The sequence below is a fragment of the Somniosus microcephalus genome, chromosome 17 (assembly GCF_052327205.1).
Source record: "Somniosus microcephalus isolate GS21.2 chromosome 17, FLI_Smic_1.0, whole genome shotgun sequence".
NCBI lineage: Eukaryota > Metazoa > Chordata > Chondrichthyes > Squaliformes > Somniosidae > Somniosus > Somniosus microcephalus.
Window position 1 is genome coordinate 16,538,741 of NC_141003.1, and position 26,125 is coordinate 16,564,865.

Below are 26,125 nucleotides of genomic sequence, written 5' to 3' on the forward strand. Positions count from 1 at the left end.
TCCATTGCAGGGCCCTTTTTTTTAATTAATAATAACCTTCTGGGAGATGTAGAAATGTTGCAATGTTACAAATGGTGAACTCCCAGGATGTTGATGCTGGGGGATTCGGCGATGGTAATGCCGTTGAATGTCAAAGGGCAGTGGTTCGACGCTAGCTTGTTGGAGACAGTCATTGCCTGGCACTTGTGTGGCGCGAATGTTACCTGCCACTTATCAGCCCATTCAGGACAATCTCCGCTTTGCCTGGCCAGCGAACAGTGTGCAGCTACAGTCCTTTAATGCTCTAAGCGGCTTTTAGTCTTAAATGTGCACCTACAGCGACACGCTAGCTCTCATTTTAGTTAAAAGCTGTAGTTCGAGCGAGTGCCATTGCAAGTCACGTGTCAGTTGTTTTACTTTGAAAATTGAATTTCAATTTACTTGGCTGTAAATACAGTTTATTTAATATTGATAACCAGCTTTATCCCTTTTCAAAATCTTGCTTCTGTATCGCTCATAGGTACAGTTAATTCGGATCAGAATGAATCAGAAACAGGTAATTATTATATGTATAAGCTACATACAACTGTTTGAGACTTTGAGATGAAGCAATGTTTAGCTGTATCCATATTTCACCTTCCTGAAAACGCACACGGGCTCAGCGCCTTTCATCATAACACGTCCAGAACAGAAAGACAAAAAATCTCCAAAACAAGGAGTTAGGTGCAAACAGTCCTGTTTTATGCTTATATCGAATTTGTAAGGTTGCCACCACCGATGAGTACATTGATTGTAAACAAACCGCATCAGACGCACACAAGAGCTAGGGTCACATAGAGATACTTCAATAAGATAAGATTCCTCCTAATTTAAATAAGCTTTTAGTATGAAAATTGCCCTGTATGATATTAACACAAGATCGCTGAAGGTGTGCGTATTAAATTCCTTGCGCATTATTTTACTGGAAACAGCAACTTATTTGAAGTAAATTGATTAATGTCTGTATTGAAATAACCGATGGAAGAAGTTGTTATGAATTCGTAAAGATTCCTAACCGAATGTTGTACTGCATCAATTCAAGGGCCTTATTCAATCGTCCGTAAATGGCTGGGTCTCTAGTTATGCTGTGAGACAGTAGCTTTGGAACTCGGAATGCGTTCGTCCGGATGTACGAATCCTTTTAAAACAGAACGGCAAACGCCTCCTCTAAAAGGGAGAGACAAATTGCAGATAATATCTAAATTGTTCTCCGGGAGTAACCTCAGGGGCTATTTGTACAAACCACGTTTATGGATGGGGTTGGATTTGAGAAATGTTCTTACCCTGTTTCGAATAGTTTTATGTGACAGTAATGACCGAACATCAGATAAAACTAGAATCCTGGTTACGTTGAAAGTGAGAGCTATGTGTATCATTCATTACCCAAACACTGCCTAATTTTCTAGACCCTATTTGAATCAGTGACAAAGACAAATCAAGCAGCTGTTGTCACGAACACCAATTTATAAAAACAAAATGCGTTCTTGCCTACATGGCTAAAAGTGCATTTGATAGCTTAACCCTAATTATATCTAATTGAAATATTGGACAGGACGTCAATTGTGAGTTCTCAACTTCACTGGAAGGTCAAACATCTCTCGTTCCCATTGGCGATAGGTTTCAGCTGTGTTGACTCTCACAATCGAAAAGCTTATCGCCACTCTCGGCCACTTGGGTGAGTGTGTAGAGGATAACCGACAGCCGTGGGTTTATACTCAAATATAATTCAACACCTTCGGAGAACAGGGTAGGACACTGAAGGCATAAAAGTCACAATCAAATGTCTGAAGAACACTAGCAACAAACTTAAATATGTTTTATCTCTGACGAGGTGAAAAGACTGGCAGCAAACTGAATTGCTGGTAGGCAAATACTAAATACCCACTGGAAAATGCAGTCGAAAATTGGCCCAGAAATTCGGGTCGAGGGCTTCCCGCGGGTGCAAGCCCCCCACCTGCACTTACCTTGTGCGCTGGCAGTTGAGCTGTAGGGCTCCGTGGAATTCCGATCCGGGGCGTGGTCCAGCTGCCGGTGGGCTGTGCTTGCTTGTCCCAGGGGGCAGTTAGTTCGATGCATCCCCTGGGACCACTTGGACCATGGGCAGCCAATCGGAGCAGCAAATGATCCATTCATAAGTCTTGACAGGAAGACCAGTCAAGACTTATAAATACTACGGCCCCAAAATAGCAGTTCACCTTCAAATAAATTTTTTAAAACATCACATTTTTTAAATAAACTATAAATTACATTAAATAACTATTTTAAACAATAATTTAAATTTTTGGAAAAAAGTTTATATTCTAACGGGGCTAAAAATAAACTTACCTTGCATTAAAGTATTTAAAAATAATAAACCAGTGGAAAAAATCTTTTAATTTTAATTAATTGACCACTTACCTTGTAAAAAGCAGGCCTTACGCCTGCTTTTTCAATTTCTAAATTCTAAAGACTTACCCTCCCGGAGAAACCTGTAAGAAAAACGTAAGTTCAAAGCGCACGCACAGACTCCCCCGTGCACGCGTTCGACCTCTGAACCCCTGCTTTCAGAGGAACGGAAGTGCCAGTTTCCCGCGCATGCGCAGTGCATGCAGGAAACCGGCACTTCCATCGGGCCTACGGGTGAGTACCCCGTGCGTACTCACCCGTGGAGACCCGAATTTCTGGGCCATTATATATAGCTAAACAGCAATTATAACTTTAGTTGACATTGCGAGAATGTAATGTAGTAATATCTATTACACAACTTTTCAATTAAATATCTTCTGGTCATGTAATTAAATAAAGAGTAGGTGTGTATCTGGGATACCAATGTATTTTTTAAAGCTCATTTCATTGGATACGTAGGATCCTGCTTGGGATTCAAACAAAAAATGCAAAGAAGGAGCAGAAGAATGATGACGATTTCTACATTGTGTTTTTTTATATACAGTCCAGGAGTGAACTTGTGTGGGTGCCTCTGAACTTTAACTGAACATGTCATTCGGGTCTCCACGGGCGAGTACACACGGGGTACTCAACCGTAGGCCCGATGGAAGTGCCGGTTTCCTGCATGCACTGCGCATGCGCGGGAAACTGGCACTTCCGTTCCTCTGAACGAAGGGGCTCAGAGGTCGAACGCGTGCGCAGGGGAGGCTGCGTGTCAAACTTAGTTTTATTTTTACAGCTTTCTCTGGGAACGTAAGCCTGCAGAATTTAGAAATGTAAAAAGCAGTCGTAAGGTAAGTGGTGAATTAATTAAAATTAAAACATTTTTTCCACAGGTTTATTATTTTTAAATACTTTAAAGCAAGGTAAGCTTATTTTTAGCCCCGTTAGAATGTAAAAAAAAAATCAAAAATTTACATTATTGTTTAAAATAGTTATTTAATGTATTTTATAGTTTATTTAAAAATGTGATTTAAAAAAAAAAAAATATTTGCAGGTTTAGTGCTATTTTGGGGCCGTAGTATTTATAAGTCTTGTCAGCACTTCCTGTCAGAATTATGAATGGAGCATTCCCTCCTCCGATTGGCTGCCCATGGCCCACGTGATCCCAGGGGATGCATCGAACTAACTGCGCCCCTGGGATACGCAAGCACTGCGCGCTGGCAGCTGGACCAGGCCCCGGATCAGAATTCCACGGGAGCCCACAGCACAATGGCCGGCGTGGTAGGTAAGTGCAGATCGGGGGCTTGCACCCGCGGGAAGCCCCCGACCCGAATTTCTGGGCCGATCAAAAAGAAAAAGAAAATACTGCAGATGCTGGAAATCTGAAATAAAAACAGAAAATGCTGGAAATACTCAGCAGGTCAGACAACATCTGTGTCGAGAAAAACAGAGTTAATGTTTCAGGTCCTTGACCTTTCGTCAGAACTGGAAAAAAGCTGGAAATGGAACAGACTTTTAAGCAAGTGTGGGAGCTGGGAAAGGGGGGAGGGGATGAAAGAACAAAGGGGAAGGTCTGTAATAGGATAGAAGGCAGGAGAGGTTAAGAGACATTAAGAGATATTCCAGGCAAATATAGATGGTAATGGGGCAGGTTAAGAAACAAAAGATGGCTCTAGATGAAGTGTAAATTGCGCTTTCAGCCCCTCCCCACTTTCCCAGCTCCTACACTTGCTTAAAAATCTGTTCCATTTCCTGCTTTTTTCCAGTTCTGATGAAAGGCCATCGACCTGAAACGTTAACTCTGTTCCTCTCTTCACAGAGGCAGCCTGACCTGCTGAGTATCTCCAGCATTTTCTGTTTTTATGTCAAAGACATTAATGTGTGTACCTCAGTGGGGCATAGAATCATCAGCAGTTAAACAAAGATTGTACACATGGACCAAGATTATTGTCACCTAAGGTATATATTTAAATGCTATTCTATTTCGTTGTTATTTTATTGCTCTGCCGAAGCTTCACGTCGCATAATATTGTTTATTTATTGCACTGCACAAATTGTTTAAATGATTCGTTATGGACTAGAAATGAATCGGTACCCGGAAATAGCTAAGATTTGTACAATTGGTCCTTGTTGTGTCTCTCTGTGCATTCCTTATTCTCCAATTAAGCTTTTGGGTTAAGTCTCATTCCCACTTCACCTACATGACATGTCTCATCGTGTGTTTTCTCCCTCACAGCACCTTACCTATCTTACCTATGCCTCAATGAAAAGGACCGCCTTGAACTACTTTATGTCATTCCGAGTGTCATCTTAAAATTGATTAATTGTTGAAAAATAAAGCAGATGCTAACATATTTAACCGAGCCTGTTAAACCATTGGCAAAAATCCTGGCACTCTCCAATACCCCGACATAACGTACACCATTTACTCATTGGACTAGTTTCGAGCGATCGTTACTGAGAGGTGTCTCAGGCCTTAACTTTATATTTGGTCCTGGGAATTACGTTTGAACGGCTTTCCAAATTGCGTACATGCATGTAAAATAAAAAAGCATAACTTAGAAAGTAACCTCACTAAAAAAATGACAGGTTATAAGAAAAAGTTTAAACGGTACCCAGAAATTCGGGTCGGGGGCTTCCCGCAGGTGCAAGCCCCCGACCTGCACTTACCTTGTGCGCCGGCAGTTGAGCTGTAGGGCCCCGTGGAATTCCGATCCGGGGCGTGGGCCAGCTGCCGGCGTGCAGTGCTTGCGTGTCCCAGGGGCGCAGTTCGTTCGATGCATCCACTGGGATCACGTGGGCCATAGGGAGCCAATCGGAGGAGGGAAAAGCCTATTCATAAGTATTGACAGGAAGACCTGTCAAGACTTATAAATACTACGGCCCCAAAATAGCAGTAAACCTTCAAATAATTTTTTTTTAAATCACACTTTTTAAATAAACTATAAATTACATTAAATAACTATTTTAAACAATAAGTTAAATTTTTGAAAAAAATAATTTTATATTCTACCGGGGCTAAAAATAAACTTACCTTGCTTTAAAGTATTTAAAAATAATAAAACTGTGGAAAAAATGTTTTAATTTTAATTAATTGACCACTTACCTTGTAAAAAGCAGGCCTTACACCTGCTTTTTACATTTCTAAATTCTAAAGACTTACCCTCCCGGAGAAACCTGTAAAAAAAAACGTAAGTTCAAAGCGCACGCGCAGACTCCCCCGCACACGCGTTCGACCTCTGAACCCCTTCGTTCAGAGGAACGGGACTGCCGGTTTCCCGCGCATGCGCAGGGCATGCAGGAAACCGGCACTTCCATTGGGCCCACGCATGAGTACCCAGCGCGTACTCACCCATGGAGACTCGAATTTCTGGGCCGTTAATAAAGAATATGTTTCTGATTTTGCTACACGTAACGGTAAACTCAGCCATTCCCAGCATCCAGCTGTGCTCACAAAGAGGGCAGATCAGAGAATTAGAGCGGTGAGGGTTTCAAGCCCCCACTTCGGAACTTGAGCACGTCGTCTAAGCTGACACTTTTAATGCTGCACCAAGGGAGTGCTGCATTGTCGGAGGGAATGTCTTTCAGTTGAGATGTTAAACCGAGGCCTCGTGGTTGTAAAAAAGATCTTATGGCACTATTCGAAGAAGAGCAGTGAGTGCTGGTCAACATATACTCTCTCAAGCAACAGCAATCAAAAACAGGTTATCTCAATTTATGTGATGGTACACAGAAGCCATACTCCTTGCCAGTGGTCAACTGGACAGGCCAAGGCAAGAAATGGCAAGGGAAAAGGCCAATTAAAGCTTCCTTTGCCTTAATTTATAACTGTTTTATGAACATACAGATGCAACTAGAAATATCATGTCCTGCAGGTGACTTCCTTAATGATAAACACGAGAACTTTCTGAGCAAAGGCACATCTGACAACGAATGGGTCCCCTCCTCCACAGATGGTTTGTTAATTTGTTAGGTTTTAGTAACATGAATGAAAACTTACAGAATTAAAGTTTGGCCAACTGAAGGATGGGTCTGGACAGTTGGCACCAGGAAGCCGTTACAATAAACACATCAACGGCTGAAAGTGTTTCAATAAGATGGGTTAAAAAGGAAATATTTCAATCTCAGTGAAAGAATCATTTCACGTTAAGGGCACCTAAGATTCTTTGATGGGGTATGAAAAGTTTTGACTTAGTCAATCAGATAGCATTGAGAAGGAAGAGTGGGCATTTGGAAGAGAAGGGCAAGGGCAGGAGAGAGAAGGAAAAAGAGTGAGATTGTTAGATTGTTCTCAGAAGGGGGAAAGTTAAACAGTTGTTACAATGTTTACAAAGTTAACTCAGTAGCATGGGTTTCAAAGTATGGAATGCAGTACAGCAACTGAATATGTGCAAGGTGCTGACCAGAAGAAACAGAGGAGGTGCTGGACAAACCAGAAAGGAAGGAGGTTGTAGATGACATATTTAAGACATAATCTAGCAGTTGGAAGAAGTGCATTGCAGAGAATGATGGGGTCAGCACACCGTGAAGCAAGTCTGAATGGCTTTGAGACCAAGTTTGCTGGTATCCAAGACAGAAATCATAGGGCAGGACATGTGATTGGGGAATGCGCTGGAAAATCAGGCACGGAGACCTGAGGTCTGCAATGCACCCGAGTTGCTCAACACGCACTGGTGCGGGCAGCGAATGCAAAGAGGCCTGGGGCAATGTTCCCTTTAAGTTGCACAGCCGCGCAGCGCTCTGGAGGTCCCGCACAGCCGGCTCTTATATGGAAAAACCGCGCATGCCTGGAATATTGAATAGGCCGTGCAGCCTGTTGAAGGAGCCGCATGGCTCAAAAAAAAGAGAGGGAACCTTGGTCTGGGGGCCTTTGCACAAGTTGTGCACTATGCTCATTAGGCCCCCCCCCCAACTTCCATGCAAATGATGCAGATATCCCATTAAACGCTGGAATGCCTGAGCAGTGCTGCAGCTGCATAGTGGCCATTTGGACCGAACACTGAAGAGACGCCGCCATTGAAATATTTTTTTTATAATGGGCACCTCTGTCCTTTGCTCTGCCATATCCCCCTTACCCAGGGCGGCCTCCTGGCCCTTTGCACCCTCCCCTGTGCACAGTGGCTCCCCAACATGCCGGGAATGGGCCCTGTACAACCCTTCATTGGCTGTCTTGCAGCCCTGGAGCTCCCACTGTATCGTGAGACATGTACTCAAAGCACCTAAAAATTATGCACAGTGTAACATTTGCATATTGAATTATCATTGGCCCGCAGGCATATGTAAGGAATACCTATTATATTCACGTGATCACATGCTGAGTTGTCATTGGCCTGCAGGCATCTGTAAGGGGTCCTAACTCCATCTTGTCTCCACTGTGCTGGATGATTGAGATCACAGACCTGATGCTTCATAAAAGAGTTTAAACTGTAATACTCCGTTGTCCTGCAATTTATTATTTTTGTACAAAGTGTGCAAAACAAGACATGGTGTCAGAACAGGAATTAGAAATGGACATCGTTGGAGCTCCCTTACCTCGAATGAATTGGGAATCTTTGAACTTACATAGAGAATGGTGCAAGTTCAAGCAACACGTGGAGTTAATGTTCTCGGGTCCGTTGAAAAGCAAAGGGGGGGAAGAAAGATGCAGCTACCTACTCCTGTGGATCGGAGAAAAAGGGAGAGACGTTTTTAACACATGGTCTCTCACCGCGGATGAAGCAAAGGTACTGAAAAGTTATTTTGACCATTTTGAATCATATGTGATGCCCAAGACAAATACGATATTCGCTAGGTACAAGTTTCAGGAGAAAGTACAAGGAGCCAGTGAGTCGTTTGAACAGTTCGTGACTGAGTTAAAACTGCTGGTAAAAGACTGTGAATATGCTGATAAAGATGAGATGGTCAGAGACCGCATCGTGTTTGGAATACATTCAGCTAAAGTGGGAGAGAAACTTTTGAATGTTGGGTCCAGGCTAACGCTGGGCAAAGCTATGGACATAGCTAGATCGCACGAGATAGCCCAAGCACAGTTGAAAACCATAATCGGCACCACGAACAGCTCACGTGAACAGACAGTGCACGCAGTTAATAGACACACACCAAAGAAGACCGCCCAGAGAGCGTGTTTCAGAGTTCTAAAAATGAGCGACACAGACATAAAACGCTACAAAAACTGTGGCTACTGTGGAAACAAGATTCAGACTTGGGCTGACAAGTGGCAAGTAACATTCGCACCACACAAGTGCCAGGCAATGACCATCTTCAACAAGCGAGACTCTAACCATCTCCCCTTGACATTCAATGGCATTACCATCGCTGAGTCCCCCACTATCAACATCCTGGGGGTTACCATTGATCAGAAACTGAACTGGACCAGCCATATAAATACTGTGGCTACAAGAGCAGGCCAGAGGCTGGGAATTCTGCGGCGAGTGTCTCACCTCCTGACTCCCCAAAGCCTTTCCACCATCTACAAGGCACAAGTCAGGAGTGTGATGGAATACTCTCCACTTGCCTGGATGAGTGCAGCTCCAACAACACTCAAGAAGCTTGACACCATCTATATATATAAATCGGTACATCTGTCCTTCTGTCTGTCTGTCTGTCTGTCATCGCGTGTGCGTCTGGCGGGCTATGCGCTCGAAAGTTACAGGGCGTACCTACGCGCGTGTTACCTCCAAAGAAAGCTTACGCTTCCGAGACAGTTTTAAGCGTATTTACGTTTCGGCCGGGCTAAAATCGCGCCCGCGGTATCCGAAAAACCTTAACATTCCGCTCATTAGCATCTCATTATCCGCTCATTAGCGACAGAGTGACCTCGAGGTCGACCAATCGTACGGCGGCTTGCTGCCGCGTGCGGCCGGGCCCTCCTACGGTCGAGTGACGGGACGATTGACCAATCCTACGCTGTGGTGACCTGACGGTCGACCAATCGGTGCGTGTGTGGGCGGGCCTTATCGTTCTGAACCGAGGTGAGTCGCCGCCATCTTGCTTCCATTCTTTTTCCTGCTTTCTGCGTCTTTCTTTTCAAATATACATTTCCACCAAAATAAAATTGAATTTATTAAAACATTTTTTTTTAAATCACTCATTTGTAAATATTTTCTCTAACCTGAACATTCTTTTTCCTACCTTTCCCCGTTTTTTTCTTACGCCTGAAAGCCTGCGCCTTTCTTGCCCAGCCACGCCCGAGCTAGTTGATTGGGCTTCTGCTAAGCTCCTCACCCCCCCCCCCACCGTGTCACGTTACCCAGGGCAATGGCGTCAGCCACGAGGGTCAGGGTGCGCGCGCAGCAGGAGCAGGTGAGACGCGGCGTCTCTGTTCCGCGCTCGGCTCGGGCGGGGGGGGGCGGGGCGCTCGACAGTGCTCTCGGCCTTGGTGAGTGTTCCGCGCTCGGCTCGGGCAGGGGGGGGGGCTCTCGACAGTGCTCTCGGCCTTGGTGAGTGTTCCGCGCTTGGCTCGGGCGGGGGGGGCGGGGCTCTCGACAGTGCTCTCGGCCTTGGTGAGTGTTCCGTGCTCGGCTCGGGCAGGGGGGGCGGGGCTCTTGACAGTGCTCTCGGCCTTGGTGAGTGTTCCGCGCTCGGCTCGGGCGGGGGGGACGGGGCTCTCGACAGTGCTCTCGGCCTTGGTGAGTGTTCCGCGCTCGGCTCGGGCGGGGGGGGCGGGGCTCGGACAGCGGTGCGGCTGGGGCTTGGAGAGCAGGGCTCTCGAGAGTGCGGTGCGGGGGCTCCGAGAGCGGCACCTTCCCCCCCCCCGCCCCCCACCCCGCCGCCCCCCTTCCCCCCCTTGCCCCCTGCCCCCCCTTACCCCCCGCCCCTTCCCCCCTGCCCTCCCTTCCCCCCACCCACTCTCTCTCTTCCCCCCAGTCGCTCTCTCTCTCTTTCCCCCCAGTCGCTCTCTCTCTTCCCCCCCCAGTCGCTCTCTCTCTCTTCCCCCCAGTCGCTCTCTCTCTCTCTTCCCCCCAGTCGCTCTCTCTCTCTCTTCCCCCCAGTCGCTCTCTCTCTCTTCCCCCCAGTCGCTCTGTCTCTCTTCCCCCCCAGTCGCTCTCTCTCTTCCCCCCAGTCGCTCTCTCTCTTCCCCCCAGTCGCTCTCTCTCTCTCTTCCAACAACAACATGCCCTCGAAAAAGCCTCGGCACCGCCGGGCACTTCAGCTAGTTCAGGATAAAGCAGCCCGCTTGATTGGCACTCCATCCACCACCTTCAACATTCACTCCCTCCACCACCGGCGCACTGTGGCTGCAGTGTGTACCATCTACAAGATGCACTGCAGCAACTCGCCAAAGCTCCTTCAACAGCACCTTCCAAACCCGCGACCTCTACCACTTAGAAGGACAAGGGCAGCAGATGCATGGGAACATCACCACCTACAAGTTCCCCTCCAAGCCACACACCATCCTGACTTGGACCTGTATCGCCGTTCCTTCACTGTCGCTGGGCCAAAATCCTGGAACTCCCTTCCTAACAGCATTGTGGGTGTACCTACACCATATGGACTGCAGCAGTTCAAGAAGGCGGCTCACCACCATCTTCTCAAGAGCAATTAGGGATGGGCACTAAATGCAGGCCTAGCCAGCGATGCCCACATCCCATCAATGAATAAAAAATTTTAAAAAAAGGATGCATGGAGAAAAGGAGCATTGCCCTGCCAAAGGAAGTAAATGTGGTAAACGAAACCACTTTGCTAAAGTCTGCAGGACTGTTTTCGGGAAAACAGTACACACAGTGAGTGATAGCCAAATGCCAGATAGAGAGCCAAATGCAGAGGAACAGTTTATTGATTCTGTGTCACAGAAAAAACAGATTTCAGAGACTGGGCAATCCTTTGCCGATATTGAGATAGGAAAACAGGGCAAAGAGCTTAAGTTTAAACTAGACACTGGATCTCAGGTTAATGTAATTCCTCTGAGTGAGTATCACAGCTTGAAGGATGAGTGTGAGCTACAGCCCACCTCATGCAGACTGACCAGCTATGGTGGTGAGTAGCTCATTATAAAAGGCACATGCGTGATGAAATGCAAGTACAAAGAAAGCGAAATGATGTTGGACTTTTACATTGTTGACACTCGAGCACCGCCAGTGCTAGGTCTAAAGGCATGTTTAGACATGGACCTCGTCAAGCTAGTGCTATCATTGACAGCACCAGTTGAGAAGCAGAGAGTCATGGAGGAGTTTGCTGATGTTTTCAAAGGAATCGGACTATTCCCAGGTGAATGCACTATTCACCTTGACCCAGCAGCAACCCCTGTGGTTTGTCCACCAAGAAGGATACCCCTTGCTCTACGTAGTCGTCTGAAGGAGGAGCTGCAGAGCATGGAGTATACAGAAATCATCGTCCGGGAAACAAAACCGACAGAGTGGGTCAACACGTTAGTAGTGGTTGAGAAACCACGTACAGGCAATCTCAGAGTCTGTCTGGACCCCAGAGATTTGAACAAGGCTATCAAACGCCCTCACTACCCTCTACCAACGCTAGATGACATCACACCCAAGCTAGTGGGAGCACGTTACTTCAGTGTAATGGACGCATGATCAGGATACTGGACTATCAAGCTCACGGAAGAGTCATCTAAGCTAACAACGTTCAACACACCTATTGGACGCTACTGATTTCTGCGTTTACCATTTGGTCTTATCTCAGCTCAGGATGAATTCCAGTGGAAGATCAACGAAACATATGAAGGCCTCAACGGAGTAGTCGCAATCATAGACGACATCCTCATTTATGGCAGGAATAGAGAGGAACATGACAGGAACCTCCGTGCGATGCTACAAAGAACACGGGAGAAAGGTATCCGGCTCAACCCTGAGAAAAGCATAATCGGATCCACCGAGATCAGTTATCTCGGGCATCGCCTCTCAACTGATGGCATTAAGCTGGATCCAGAGAAAATCTCCGCCATCAAGAAGATGGAGCCGCCGAAGAACCGCGCAGAGGCTAGTTCTGGACCCAAGTGCAGACAGACGAGGCGAGAAGCAGGTATGCAGTCCTAAATAAAAGTACTTTACTAGAATCACACAGGCAAACAGTTACAAACATAGGAGCTCAAGACAAGCTACCACTAGGCAAACGGCTTGTCAAGACTGAGCACAGAGGGAAGAAACCACAGAACTTAAATACAAGCAAAAACAGGTGAAACCAATAAACCTGATAAAAGGCAGTTAAGTAATAAACACAGGAGAAACTAGTAACAATTAGCAAAGGGAAAAAAAACAAGTGAAGGTGCCATCTAGGGGTTACTGAGGGAACTAACCGGCACCCTCACACTAGGCATGGTTAACTACTTAGCCAAGTTTGCCCCGAGCCTCTCCGAAATCAACGCACCCATGCGTCAGTTGCTCAAACAATCCAATGAGTTCCTGTGGGACAAACAACATGACGCAGCATTTCAGAAAATGAAAGACCTAATCACCAGAGAACCAGGACCAGTTCTTGCCTACTTCAACCCCAACAACTGCAAGAAGGAAAGCCCATCGGCTACACTTCCAGATCTCACAGACAGTGAAATCAACTATGCTCAAATCGAGAAAGAGCTATATGCAATTCTGTTTGGATGTAAGCGTTTCCACCAGTACGTCTATGGCCGACAAGTCATTGTGGAATCCGACCACAAGCCCCTCGAGTCAATCATGAGGAAACCAGTAGCCGCAGCCCCACCAAGGCTACAGAAAATGATCCTTCAGCTACAGAAGTACGACTTCACAATCATTCACCGTCCATGCAAAGACATTCCTGTCGCAGACACGCGCTCCAGAAAGTCTCTTAGCTACCAGGACAGCAGCCTCAGTGAATGCATGGATGTGCAGGTGCACATGGTGTACAACAGCTCACCTGTGAGTGATTCAAAACTGAAGGAGATCCGAGCAGAAACAGAGAAAGATGCACAACTCGCACTGCTGAGGAAAGTCATACATGAAGGATGGCCTGAGGAAAGCAGGAAATGCCCTCAGAGCATATCTGAATTGGGATCCGACCACAAGCCCCTTGAGTCAATCATGAGGAAACCACTAGCCGCAGCCCCACCAAGGCTACAGAGAATGATCCTTCAGCTACAGAAGTACGACTTCACAATCATTCACCGTCCAGGCAAAGACATTACTGTCGCAGACACGCTATCCAGAAAGTCTCTTAGCTACCAGGTCAGTAGCCTCAGTGAAGGCATAGATGTGCAGGTGCACATGGTGTACAACAGCTCACCTGTGAGTGACTCAAAACTGAAGGAGATCCGAGCAGGAACAGAGAAAGATGCACAACTTGCACTGCTGAGGAAAGTCATACATGAAGGATGGCCTGAGGAAAGGAGGAAATGCCCTCAGAGCATATCTGAATTCTGGAACCACAGAGACGAACTGTCACAAACATAGAAACATAGAAGATAGGAGCAGGAGTAGGCCATTCGGCCCTTCGAGCCTGCTCCGCCATTCAATGAGATCATGGCTGATCATCCAAATTCAGCACCCTGTCCCTGCCTTCTCCCCATATCCCTTGATCCCTTTAGCCTCAAGAAATATATCCAATTCTTTCTTGAATATATTTAATGAACTGGCCTCCACCGCCCTCTGTGGCAGATAATTCCACAGGTTCACCACTATCTGGGTGAAGAAATTCCTCCTCATTTCAGTCCTAAATGGCTTACCCCTTATCCTTAGGCTATGACCCCTGGTTCTGGACTCCCCGGCCATCAGAAACATCCTTCCTGCATCTAGTCTGTCCAGACCTGACAGAATTTTATAGGTTTCGATGAGATCCCCTCTCAATCTTCTAAACTCCAGTGAGTATAAGCCCAATCGACACAATCTCTCCTCATACGTCATTCCTGCCATCCCAGGTATCAGCCTGGTGAATCTTCGCTGCACTCCCTCCATGGCAAGAACGTCCTTCCTCAGGTAAGGTGACCCAAACTGCACACAATACTCAAGGTGCGGTCTCACCAAGGCCCTGTACAACACTAGCAAGACATCCTTGTTCCTGTACTCGAACCCTCTTGCTACGAAGGCCAACATAGCATTTGCCTTCTTAACCGCCTGCTGCACCTGCATGCTTACCTTCAGCGACTGGTGCACAATAACACCCAGGTCTCTTTGCACTTCCCCTTCTCCCAATCTATTGCCATTCAAATAATAATCTACCTTCCTGTTTTTGCCACCAAAGTGGATAACCTCACATTTATCCACATTATAGTGCATTTGCCATGTTTCTGCCCAACCACCAAACCTGTCCAAATCGTACTGGAGTTTCACGACATCCTCCTCACAGCTTACCCTCCCACCCAGCTTTGTGTCATCTGCAAATTTGGAGATATTACATCCAATTCCCTCGTCCAGATCATTAATATATATTGTGAACAGCTGGGGTCCTAGAACCGATCCTTGCGGTATCCCACTAGTCACTGCCTGCCACTCGGTAAACGACCCGTTTATTCCAACTCTTTGCTTTCTGTCCGCCAACCAGTTCTCTATCCAAGTCAATACCTTGCCCCCAATCCCATGTGCCTTAATTTTGCACGCTAATCTCTTATGTGGGACCTTATCGAAAGCCTTCTGAAAGTCCAAATACACCACATCCACTGGTTCTCCTTTATCTATTTTACCAGTTACATCCTCAAAAAGTTCCAGTAGATTACTCAAGCATGATTTACCTTTTGTAAATCCATGTTGACTTTGTCCGATCCTGTCACTGCTTTCCAAGTGCTCTGCTATTACATCTTTTATAATGGACTCTAGCATTTTCCCCACTACCAATGTCAGGCTTACCGGTCTATAATTCCCCGCTTTTTCTCTATCACCTTTTTTGAATAGTGGGGTAACATTAGCTACCCTCCAATCCATGGGTACTATTCCAGAGTCTATCGAGTTCTGGAAGATGACCAGCAATGCATCTACTATCTCTAGGGCCACCTCCTTAAGTACCCTGGGATGTAGACCATCAGGCCCTGGGGATTTATCGGCCTTCAGTCCCATCAATTTTCCTAACACCATTTCCCTACAAATACTGATTTCTTTCAGTTCCTCCCTTTCATCAGACCCTATGCTCCCCGGCATCTCTGGGAGGTTATTTGTGTCCTCCTTTGTGAAGACAGAACCAAAGTATGTATTTAGTTGGCCTGCCATTTCCTTGTTTCCCATTATAAATTCCCCTGATTCTGACTGTAAGGGACCTACGCTTGACTTCACCAATCTTCTTCTCTTCACACATCTATAAAAGCTTTTACAGTCAGTTTTTATGTTCCCTGAAAGCTTACTCTCATATTCTATTTTCCCTTTCTTAATTAATCCCTTTGTCCTCCTTTGTTGACTCCTAAACTGCTCCCAATCCTCAGGATTATTGCTTTTTCTAGCAAATTTATATGTCCTCTCCTTGGATCTTATGCTATCCCTAATTTCCCTTGTTAGCCATGGTTGAGTCACCTTTTTTGTTTTATTTTTATGCCAAACTGGATGAACAAATTCTGTAGCTCATCCATTCGGTCTTTGAATGTTTGCCATTGCCTATCCACCGTCAACCCTTTGAGAGCCATTCCCCAATCAATCCTACCCAACTCGCTCCTCAGACCATCATAGATTCCTTTATTTAAATTCAGGACCCTTGTCTCTGAGTCAACTACTTCATTCTCCATCTTAATGAAGAATTCGATCATATTATGGTCGCTCCGACCCAAGGGGCCTCGTACAACAAGATTGCTAATTAATCCTTTCTCGTTACATAATACCCAGTCTAAGATGGCCTGATCTCTGGTTGGTTCCTCGACATATTGGTCCAGGAAACCATCCCGTAAACACTCCAGGAATTCCTCCTCCACAGTATTATTACTAATTTGGTTGGCCCAATCTATATGTAGATTAAAGTCACCCATGATGACTGCTGTGCCCTTATTGCACGCTTCTTTAATTTCCCTTTGAATGCCATCCCCAACCTCCGCCTTACTGTTTGGAGGTCTATATACCACTCCCACTAATGTTTTTTTCCCCTTAGTATTTCTCAATTCTACCCATACAGATTCCACATCATCAGAGCTAATATCCTTCATTACAATTGTATTAATCCCTTCTTTAACCAGTAATGCTACCCCACCTCCCTTTCCTTTTTGCCTATCTTTTCTGAATATCGAATACCCCTGGATGTTGAGTTCCCAGTCTTGGCTATCCTTGAGCCACGTTTCCGTAATCCCAACCAAATCATATTCGTTTACCTCTATTTGCGCAGCCAATTCACCCACCTTATTACAAATGCTCCTCGCATTAAGACACAAAGCCTTCAGGCTTGTTTTTTTAACGCTCTTAGAATGATTATTTACTGTGGCCACGTTTGATTTAAACCGTTGATTTCTCTGACTGCCACTTTTGTTTTTCTCCTTCCTATCTTTTGCTTTTATCCCTGTTTTCCTTTCCTCTGTCTCCCTGCTCAAGTTCCCAACCCCGTGCCATTTTAGTTTAAACCCCCTCCGAACAGTGCGAGCAAACCTCCCCGCAAGGATATTTGTCCCGCTCTGGTTCAGGTGCAACCCGTCCGACTTGTACAAGTCCCACCTTCCCCAGAAGCAGGCCCAGTGATCCAGGAAACTAAAGCCCTCCCTCCTGCACCAACTCTTTAGCCATGCATTCATCTGCTCTATCCTGCTATTCCTATACTCACTAGCACGTGGCACCGGGAGTAATCCAGAGATTACAACCTTTGAGGTCCTACTCTTTAATCTGCTACCTAGCTCTCTAAATTCTTGCTGCAGGACCTCATCCCTCTTCCTACCTATGTCGTTGGTCCCAATGTGAACCACGACCTCTGCCTGTTCACCCTCCCCCTTCAGAATGCCCTGCAGGCGTTCAGTGACATCCTTGACCCTGGCACCAGGGAGGCAACAAACCATCCTGCAGTCACGTCTACGGCCACAGAAACGCCAACTGTTCCCCTTACGATAGAATTCCCTACCATTATTGCTCTCCCACTCTTTTTCCTCCCTTCCTGAGCAGCAGAAGCACCCCTGGTGCCAGGAAGTTGGCTGCTGCTGCCTTCCCCTGGTGAGTCATCCCCCTCAACAGTATCCAAATTGGTATACCTGTTTGAAAGGGGTATGGCCACAGGGATCCCCTGCACTACCTGCCTGCTTCTATTGCCCCACCTGGTGGTCACCCATTTCCCTTCTGCCTGTGCAGCCCTACCCTGTGGCGTGACCAACTCATCAAATGTGTAATCCACGACCCTCTCAGCATCATGAATGCTCCACAACCCATCCATCCGCAACTTCAGTGCCTCAATACGGCCTGTTAGCAGCTGCAACTGGATGCATTTCTGGCACACATGGTCGTCAGGGACACTGGCAGCATCCCTGAATTCCCACATAGAGCGAGAGGAGCATAACATGGGGCTGGGCTCTCCTGGTATGACTTACCCCTTTAATTAATTTAAATTAATTCAATACCACCAGTTAAAGATATACTCTAGGTCGCTTATTTACCAACTGTCCCCACTACACCACAGAGACCCAAGAAAATATAAACCGCAGAATTTAAGCTTGTAATGAAAAGGAATCGTCTTAAAAGGGGAGAAAATCATAATTCCTACCAGTCGCAGTGAAGAGATGTTGACAAAAATTCATGCTGGACATATGGGCATGGAAAAATGCAAACAAAGAGCACGTGACATTATGTTTTGGCCCAGAATGTGCAAACACATTGAGGACATTGTCGGAAAATGTTCCATTTGTCTAGAACGCCGCCCATCAAATGTCAAAGAGCCCATGATACCTCACCGTATCCCAGACAGGCCCTGGCAGGCCGCGGCAACGGATCTGTTCACATGGAACAACGAGGACTACATAGTGACTGTTGATTACTACAGCAGATTTTTTGAATTGGACAAGCTTCCAAGCACCAACCAGCAGCTGCAGCCACAGGTCGTCAGCTGCAAGCAAGTGCATGCAAAACGTGTACAGAGACAGCAACACCAAAAGAGATACTATGACAGGTCAGCTAGACTACTGCTGCCGCTGCACAATGGCGAATCCATCAGAATCCAGGAGCAAGACTACTGGAAGCCAGCAGTCATCATCCAACCAGCTGACACTGAGCGATCGTATCACGTCCGCACCCCAGAAGGACAGGTGTACCGCCGCAATCGCAGGCACCCCCTGAACACCAAGGAACAACACCGTCATTCTGACAAGAGGATCAGTTCAACAGAGTGTGATGAACAGAGGAATACACAAAACACATCATACTTACCTGAACCTAAACCTGAACCTGATTTGTTGACCGATTCAGGAGCATGCTCAGTTCCATACCACACAAGGTCGGGACGAGAGGTCAAGCCTAGAGTTAACCTTGACTTGTGAACTGTCAAAGGGTGTAGGCGGATCGCTGCCCTAAAAAAAAACTGTACATCATTATAGAAACGTTGAGATGTTTTCAGCGCTAGTTAAATGCTGAGTTTTCTTATATGTTTATACTACTGAGAACATTAGGTAGAAGAAAGGTTTAAAAGCAATGCATAACATTTTTCTTTTAAAAGAAAGGGGATGTAACATTTGCATATTGAATTATCATTGGCCCGCAGGCATCTGTAAGGAATACCTATTATATTCACATGTGATCATATGCTGAGTTGTCATTGGCCTACAGGCACCTGTAAGGGGTCCTAACTCCATCTTGTCTCCACTGTGCTGGATGATTGAGATCACAGACCTGATGCTTCATAAAAGAGTTTAAACTGTAATACTCCATTGTCCTGCAATTTATTATTTTTGTACAAAGTGTGCAAAACAAGACACACAGTAGGTCGCCTTTCTTATCTGATGAATGCTGGCAATTGCTTCCCCTAAGTCTAACAATATCAGAAACTGAAACCCATTTGCTTATGCTCACTGTGTAGATTTGCAACCAGTGAAGGTTGTCGTGTCAGTACTGTACTGTTTGCTGTTCCTATTGAGCCCTTGATACTTCTGGTGAGCTGGGTCAGATAGCACTTTAACTAGTAACGTATTGCTTTCCTGCTGTTAATAGACAATGGCTCAATTAATGCCAATCGAATCAGTAGCTGCAGGTTGATTCATGAGCCACATTAGGCATCATACTGTCCCCGGACACACATATAAGTCCTGATGCACTTTCCAGCACATTGGTGGGGGGATTCGAAGGCTCTCTGAGACTCTCAATTCAATGTGCGGTATATATACAATATTGACATACTCCATTTCCTACAGTATGTTTCTGGGATAGGAAACATTGTTGAGGGTATGAGAAACAGACCTGAGTAAGGCTTCTATTGACTGCTGGTCACTGCAGCTACAGGTCATTAACGATGGGTTCATGTGGCCACGGGTGCCTGTGTGCCCAAAATTCTGGGTGCAGTGTGATGCAGCCCCCCCCCTGAATGGAGGCAGTTGGTGGAAGCTCATCGTGCCAACCTGGGGGGCAGGGCCAGTTTTGTGGACTGGGATTGCTTCAGGCGAATGTACTTTCGAACCAGCGTACAAGACCACGGAAACTCCAGCACAGTGTTTATGGGCATACCTCACTTAGGTTTTAAATTCCACCATCTTTTGCACTGTTTCAGTCGATACCTCCCAGATTGCGCTGATACCTGGGCAGAAAACATGCGGGAACTCCAGGCCTCTGTGGTGATACTTGTACAAAAGATCCAGATAATAAAGAAAAATGTATCAAGAGACCTTTTCATCCACTTTAACCACACTCACTTCCAGTATTTTAATGTTTCATGGCAAATAGTGTAAAAGTAATGACTAATAAATAAGCCTGTTGTGGTATCTTTGTTTTTAGTTATCAGAGACAGGATTGGAACCCTATCCCTATCCACCAGAGTCAGCAAAGGAAGGCAGTCCCACACTGGGAAGTTCGGATGAAAAGGAAGGTGAAAACCCTCCTGAATCGCCTGCAGGAATCACCATTAAACTCCCTCCAAAAGCACTGTTCTTTGAACAGCCCAAGCCTGCTAGATGGAATCCAGCAGGTATGGTATTCACTCAGTGAGCAGGTTTCTCAGCCTTCAATAACAGGCGAAATACTGGATAGGCACAGCAGGCCGATCAATGCCTTAAGGATAATGTTTTTTGAGGCCTTATCAGTACAGAAATCTTAATCTTGTTAGTTTGGGCTGGGTTAGAATGCAAGGTTCAAAGGTGAAAGGAGAGAATGTTAACACATTTCCCCACTCATTTCTAACCTGGTTAATGAGTTTAGTATATTTACCTCTCTCCTGAAGTCGATGTCTTAGAGCCCTCTATTGACCAGTGTTATGCAAAAAGCAACTTGCTGCTTATTTCCTCTGGTGGGAGAGTCAAGAACAAGGGGCATAACGTTAAAATTAGAGCTAGGCCATTCAGGGGTGATGTCGAAGGGCAGTGGAAATCTGGAACTCTCCCCCCCCCCCCCAAAATGCTGTTGAGGCTGGGGGGTCAATTGAAAATTTCAAAACTGATTTTTGTTAGGCAAGGGTATTAAGGGTGATGAAACCAAGGTGCGTTGAGGGAGTTAAGATACAGATCAGCCAGGATCTAATTGAATGGCAGAACGGGCTCGAGGGGTTGATTGGTCTACTCCTGTTCATGCTCCCAGCCCTCCTGATTCACGACCTCCATCCCTCCTCCTGAATGCCGACCGGAGCTTCTTCCACCCACCCCCCTCCCCCTTCACGATTGCAGACCTCTCCATTCCTGATTGCCCATCTTCTCCCCTCCCCTCCAGATTCCCCGGGACTGTCCCGTAGGGTACCTGGTATGCGGCCTCCACCCGCGAGTGTTCCCTCCCGCTTGCCGGTCAACCTGTCCATTCGGCCGGCTGGCGGGGTGGCAGGTGGAGCTACAATATGCAAATGAGGCAGGACCTTCACGTCCCCGGCCTTGCTGAGCTCTTTGGCTGTTTTCTGCCTCACCCGCACCCTCCCCGTAAATATCGGGCCAAAGTGTTTGTTCCGGCATTTGTAAAAGTATTGCAGTACTCTTTTTTTGCAAATGGTTTCTTGTCGAATCCAACTGGGAATCTAGTGCACTCTACCCATCATATTGGACAATGGACTAATCTGTGGGATCCGGTGGCAGGTGCCCCATATCGGGGATACGGTTTTACCTATAACATGACATTTCTAACATAACAAACCCATGAAAAATTGATCAATTATGAAACAAATCCTTATTACTCATAGGGGGAATTTACGCTACAAGCAGCCTAACTCCAGAGTCTGGAGGAGGTCATCTCATTCTGCTTTGCCCCTGGTCAGATTTAATCCCGGACACACACTACACAGTGTAATGAAGCTCTGCACCCAATGCTAAACTTGTATTGTAACTGTACTCATAGGGTTAACCTGCACAGAGTACAACATTTCCAGAATTTTTTCCATTAGCCCTACTCATAGTTTGGGGAGCTTGTCTTACTTTATCGGCATTATGATTCTTTCTCTATCACTCGGAGTCCTTCATTATGCCACCCAGCCTCTTCCCCCTGCCATGCCTGTCCTCAGACATTCACCCACAATGTGTCTTTGCCTCCCACAATGCTTGACTGCCACCCTGGTGCATTCCACAACCAACCTGATTCCTTCGCCACCCTTCTTTATGAACACCAGATTTAACTGCTTGTTTTTCTTTAAAGGTAAACAGTGGAGGACAGATGGTATTCACAGTATCACGTTTGATCCAGAGGCACAGCTGCTGTCCTTTAAGATGGACACGTTTGTAGGAGTCTAGGTACTCCTAGCAAAAAATACTGAACTCGGAGAGGTTCAACAGAAAAGGTTTAATTGTTGACGCTGCATGCTGAACACAAAATGGAGTAAGAGACTACACAAATTACGACTGCCTTTCATCAGTCCACAGCTTTGACTGCTCCTCCCCCACTCTGGGCTTAACTATGTTGCAGATCGAGTTTCTTAAAGGTGTGATCCTTCTTAAAGGCATGACGCCTGATTTATAGTCTACGGAACGGAAAGCGGATTGTGTCCTTTCTGTGATCGGTACGCCACACAGCTCCCCCCAGAATCCGCTAGTAGGGAGTGTACGAACTGGCATGGTAGCTTGATGGCACGGCCGGAACGGCTCTTGGCAGTTGGTGTCGGGTGCGGGGCGGTCGGACACGTCGGGCTCTTAGGCGGTCTGCCTCACGGTGGGGGTTGGCCCACTTGAACGGGTTCATTGGGCTCTAGGTGCGCCAGCTTGAGCCGGTCGACCGACACCTTGTCAGTTCTGCCGCCCACTTCGAGGAGGAAGAACTTGTTCCCCGTCTGGAGTACCTTGTAGGGTCCGTCATATGGGGGCCGTAGAGGTCCTCGGTGGGCGTCATGGTGCACGAAAACAAATTTGGCCATGTGCAGGCTAGGTGGTACGCGGGTTGCTGGTTCGCCGTGCCGGCCGGTGGGTACCAGAGCGAACTGTTGTGCTCGGTTGGCGAAAGCGCGGTGTTGCTGGTCAGCCGACCAGGAGGTCGTGGCGGTGGGCAGGAACTCTCCGGGTACACGCAGCGGCTGGCCGTACACGAGTTCCGCCGCCGAGGCTTGCAGGTCTTCCTTGACCGTGGAGCGTAGGCCGAGTCGCACCCACGGGAGGCGGTCGATCCAAGCCTCGTCCTCGAGGCTGGTGCGGAGGGACGCCTTCATGGACCTGTGGAATCGCTCGCACAGTCCGTTGGCTTGGGAGTGGTAAGCCGTGGTGCGGTGAACGGCCACCCCGAGGTTTCGGGCGATGGCGGCCCACAGACCAGAGGTGAACTGCGAGCCTCTATCCGACATCATGTCGGAGGGGACGCCGAACCGAGCGACCCAGGTACCGATGAACGCCCTCGCGATGTCGGCGGTGGTGGTGGGCGTCAGTGGAATGGCCTCGGGCCAGCGGGTGGTACGGTCCACGATTGTCAGCAGGTGCGTGTGACCTTGTGATGGCGGCAGGGGGACGACGAGCTCGATGTGGACGTGGTCGAACCTTCTTTCTGGCACGGTGAACTCCTCGAGTGGGGCTTTGACGTGCTGGTGGATTTTGGCACACTGGCAAGCTATGCAGGATCTGGACCAGACGCGCACATCTTTGCGCAGGCCGCGCCAGACAAATCGGTTGGCCACCAGTCTAATGGACGCGCGGGTGCCGGGGTGTGAGAGGCCGTGGACGATGTCGAACACCCGTTTTCGCCAGGACGCCGGGACTACGGGGAGGGGTTGCACCAAGGAGGTGTCGCATTTGACTGTGATGGCGGACAGCCGCAGGCGACGTCGGTCAGTCGCAGCCCTGGGAGGGTTGTGGGCGCGGAGAGCAGATCGGGGTCGGTGCGTTGCTCCGCTGCCCGTTGAGCATAGTCCACTGCCAGGTGGGTGCCATGGATGGCGGGGTAGGATAGGCAGTTGGCCACCACGTTGTCTCGACCGGAGACATGCCGGATGTCCGTGGTGAATTCGGACACCGCGGCGAGCTGGCGTTGTTGCCTGGCTGACCAAGGGTCCGCAGATTTCGCCATTGCGAATGTCAGGGGTTTGTGGTCGACAAACGCGGTGAAGGGGCGGCCCTCCAGAAGAAATCCAAAATGGTGGACTGCCAGGTACAGTGCGAGGAGCTCGCGGTCAAAGGCGCTGTATTTGGCCTCCGGGGGGCGCAATTGGCGGCTGAAAAAGGTCAGCGGTTGCCAGGCCCCGTCGACCCACTGTTCGTACATGGCACCGACCGTGTGGTCGGAGGCGTCCATGGTGAGGGCCACCCTGGCATTGGGCTGTGGGTGAGCGAGCATGGTGGCGTCGGCGAGCGCCTTTTTGGTCGAGTCAAAAGGGGTCAACATGTCTGCCGGCCACTCGATTGCCATTCTGTCTTTCTTACCCCGGAGGGCTTCATATAGGGGCCGCATGAGGGAGGCCGCTCCGGGAATGAAGCGGTTGTAAAAGTTGATCATCCCCAAGAACTCCTGGAGGCCTTTGATGGTGGTAGGCCGGGGGAACTGCTGGACGGCTTGCACCTTGGCGGGCAGGGGAATGGCTCTGTCCTGCATGATGTGGTGGCCGAGGAATTCGATCCTGCTGACGCCGAATTGGCACTTGGCTGGGCTGATGATGAGCCCGTGCTCACTGAGCCGCTGGAACAGGGTGCGGAGGTGCTCGATGTGTTCCTGCTTGGAGGAACTAGCTACCAGGATGTCATCCAGGTAGACAAAGAGGAACTTCAGGTCCCGGAGGACCGAGTCCATGAGCCGCTGGAAGGCCTGGGCCATGTTTTTGAGGCCGAAGGGCATTCGGAGGAACTCGAACAGCCCAAAAGGGGTGATTATGGCCATCTTGGGAACATCCGTGGGGTGGACTGGCACCTGATGGTAACCGCGCACCAGGTCAACTTTGGAGAAGACTGAGCGGCCGGCCAGTCTAGCCGAGAAGTCTTGAATGTGCGGTTTGGGGTACCGATCCGGTGTGGTGGCATCGTTTAGGCGCCGGTAGTCCCCGCAGGGGCGCCATCCCCCGTCGGGTTTGGTGACGATGTGGAGTGGGGAGGCCCAGGGGCTGTTGGAGCGGCGGATGATGCCGAGCTGTTCCATTGTGGTGAACTCGGCCCGCGCGATCTCCAGCTTGGCCGGGTCCAGCCTGTGGGCGTGGGCATACACCGGTGGGCCTGTGGTGGGGATGAAGTGTTCTACCCCGTGCTTAGCAACCTTCGCGGAGAAGGTCGGGTTGGTGAGGGCTGGGAACTCAGCCAGGAGTGCTGAGTAGCCGTCCGTTGAGCCGGCACGGCATTGCCATGCCATTTCGGCGGGTTGCAGGGGGGTCATGGTGCCCGGGATAGGTAACATGGTGTTCATCTCCATGAGGCGGCGCCGAGGCATGTCAACCAACAGGCCATGGGCGCACAGGAAATCCGCACCGAGGAGCGGGGAGAGCACCTTGGCGGTGATAAACTCCCAGTGGTAGCGGCGGCCTGCGAGGTCGATGGTGACGGTGCGGGTGCCGTACGTCCAGATGTTGGTGCCGTTGGCGGCAGCCAGCGCAGGGCCATGGCCGCCTCGCTGGATCTTGAGGGCGGACGCGGGGATGATGCTGCGCTGCGCGCCCGTGTCGCATAGGAAACGGCGTCCGGAGGTGCTGTCCGTAACGTACAGCAGTGCGCCTGCTTGCCCCACGGCCATCGTGTAGGCCGGTGTGGGGGCGGTTGGAAACGTGCAGGGATGGCTGCAGCAGCGTGCCCGTGCGCCGAACTGGGTATGGAAGTAGCAGTAGCCCTGGGTCGGAGGGCTTGGGGGACGTGGGGGCCTGGGGGGCCTCGTGGCCGAGCTGTGTGGCCGCGCGATAGAGGGTGGAGCGTGCGCCAACGCTGCGGAGGCCAGGTCGGGGGTGACAGCGTGGTTGGAGCTGGCGGACAGGAGCCTATCGGCTTCATCGGCCAGGGCCTCGAGGTCCATGAGGCTGGGCGCCACGATCGCTGGGCGGATGCTGGGAGGTAGTTGATGGATAAAGAGCGTGCGGAAGAGGGAGCCGGGCGGTTTCTCATCGGTCAGAGCAAGCATGTGTGAGAGCAAGTCTGACGGTCGAGGAGGTGGCAGTTGCGCAAGAATTGGGAGGCTGTGAATTTTTTAATGAGCGCGGCCTTGAGATGTGCGTACTTGCCTTCCTCCGGAGGGTTTTGTAGTGTTGTCCAGACTTTCGTGATTGTGGAGCTGCCCAGGGAGGTGAGGAGGTAGTCGTACATTGTTGCATCGGCGGTGATGCCGCGGAGTCGGAATTGCGATTCGGCTTGAAGGAACCAGGCGGTGGCCAGGTTCTCCCAGAACTCCAGCAG

The 26,125-nt window shown here is 48.6% G+C and overlaps 1 long non-coding RNA gene across 1 annotated transcript; it reads right to left on the bottom strand.

The window, feature by feature from the left end:
- Nucleotides 1–315: 315 nt before the first annotated feature.
- LOC147105537 (uncharacterized) lies at nucleotides 316–2,206 on the bottom strand. The gene is made up of 3 exons (XR_015081646.1): nucleotides 1,983–2,206; nucleotides 1,302–1,773; nucleotides 316–1,185 (listed from the first exon to the last, which is right to left on the bottom strand). It is a non-coding gene; the product is annotated as an uncharacterized LOC147105537 (long non-coding RNA).
- Nucleotides 2,207–26,125: the final 23,919 nt, after the last annotated feature.